This window comes from Cornus florida, unplaced genomic scaffold, assembly GCF_030987335.1.
Source record: "Cornus florida cultivar Cherokee Brave unplaced genomic scaffold, ASM3098733v1 CherokeeBrave_3.0.0_Hap2_Chr05, whole genome shotgun sequence".
In the NCBI taxonomy this organism is placed as follows: Eukaryota; Viridiplantae; Streptophyta; class Magnoliopsida; order Cornales; family Cornaceae; genus Cornus; species Cornus florida.
In genome coordinates, this window is record NW_026775575.1 from 75,798,769 (window position 1) to 75,800,640 (window position 1,872).

The 1,872-nt window shown below is 37.8% G+C and overlaps 1 non-coding gene across 1 annotated transcript; it reads left to right on the forward strand.

The window, feature by feature from the left end:
• Positions 1-250: 250 nt before the first annotated feature.
• Positions 251-357, forward strand: LOC132310837 (small nucleolar RNA R71). The gene has a single exon (XR_009482720.1). It is a non-coding gene; the product is annotated as a small nucleolar RNA R71 (small nucleolar RNA).
• The last annotated feature ends 1,515 nt before the right edge of the window (positions 358-1,872 follow it).

Sequence of the window (1,872 nt, forward strand, 5' to 3'; positions counted from 1 at the left end):
TTCATTTCGGCGGCAATTTCATTGGAGTAGTCAACTTGATGTAAGCCAACACTCTTCCTACCACTAGAATTTCTACCATTCTTCGAAGATAAAGTACGATGCAAAGAATTTTCATTCATGCTCTCATAAAAACGCCACACGTCATCCTCATGCCTATCAATGTAAGAGCCACCTATGGAAGCATCAACCATGCCTTTGTAATTGTCCGATAAGCTCTAACAAAATATATTGAACTAATTGTCATTTGGGCATGTTATGATGTGGACACTTCATAAGCAATTCATTAAAGTGTTCCCATGCCTCATGAAATGTTTCTCCATCCCCATGTGAAAATTCTCAAATTGAGGTTCTTATGGCATTGGTCTTAGAAACCAGATAGTACTTTGTCAAGAACTCTTGTTGCATTTCCGCCCAAGAAGTTATTGAAAAAGGCTTAAGATTGTTAAACCAATATTTTGCCTTATCTTTAAGGGTGAATGGAAAAAGTTTAAGCCTTAAGACCTCTTTCGGCATGTCCGTATATTTTATGGTGAAACATACTTTAAGAAACTCATCCAAATGCTTGTAAGGTTCTTCACTTGGAAGTCCATGATAATTAGGAAGCATTTGAATGGTTTGTGGCTTAATTTCATAGTGGTGTGCTCTAAATGGTGGCAATTGAATGCATGTGGGTGCATTATATTCATTAGGCATATGGTGATCTCTTAAAGCAAGGGGAGGATTAGCAATTGGAGGTGCAACATGGGCACCTTGGTTGCCTTGAATGATGGGAGGTGGTGGAGCATAGATTGGCCTTGGCATTCCCAATGGAACTTGGCCTTGTTGTTGTGGTGGATGAACAAATGGCCTTGGCATACCTAATGGTACTTGCATGTTATCATGATACACATTAGGGTGGAGGATACCTTGTTGGTTTATGTGACCAAGGTCCTCCACATGGTCCTCATTGTGTCCTTCCATTGATGAAATGGATTGACTAGAACTACCTCTTCCCCTAGGGTTTCGAACAATGGATTCAAGATGAAAATTTAAAGGGACAAGAGTAGGTCTCAATGATCTACGACCATGCATGCACAATGCAACACAACAAGCAATAACAAAAAACACTTAACCTTCACAACAAATCAACAATTAACAAACTTCCTCCACATACAATGTTCTCATACTCCCATGCTTTAACAATAATATGCAAGAAAAGTAAATTGCCTTCACGCGGGCTCACGATTTATCTAAGAATTGAAATACAAGCCTTCATGCGGGCCGACGATTTAACTAAGGGTTTGAGTAAGAAAAAGCTCACAAAGGTCTTTTAGCACTTCAACTCCAAATTTTTAATTTTAGCTTTTTTCCTTGCATGCTCAACTCCTTTGCTCACCTTCTTAGCCCAATGTTCCTTGTCAAATAAGAACAAACACAATAAGTAACAAAAATTGAAAACAAAGTAAAGACACGATCAAAAGAGTACTAATTCCTAATTGATTCCATAAATATGACGTTGCCAATCAATCAGTCCCTGGCAACGGCGTCAAAAACTTGGTGTGGGTCATCGTCAAACCCAAAAAATTTATGTAATGTGGCCAAGCTTTATATTTAGAAATTGCCACTACTACTTTTCACTAAAAATATAGTTATGGTGAGTAGGGATCATCCCAAGGGATTGAGGGTCACACTAGGTTGAGGAATCAAAATTAGGGTTAGTAGTTCGAGTGATCAAAATAGTGGTTGGTTGGTTCAATTAAACTAGACGCAATTTAAACTAAGTAAACAATAATGCAATAGAGAGAATAAAAGATAGAGAGATCTTGGGGTTTAGAGATCATCACTAAGCATAACTTTTCTACACCTTTAATGAATAATTAATGAGGGAAAAAA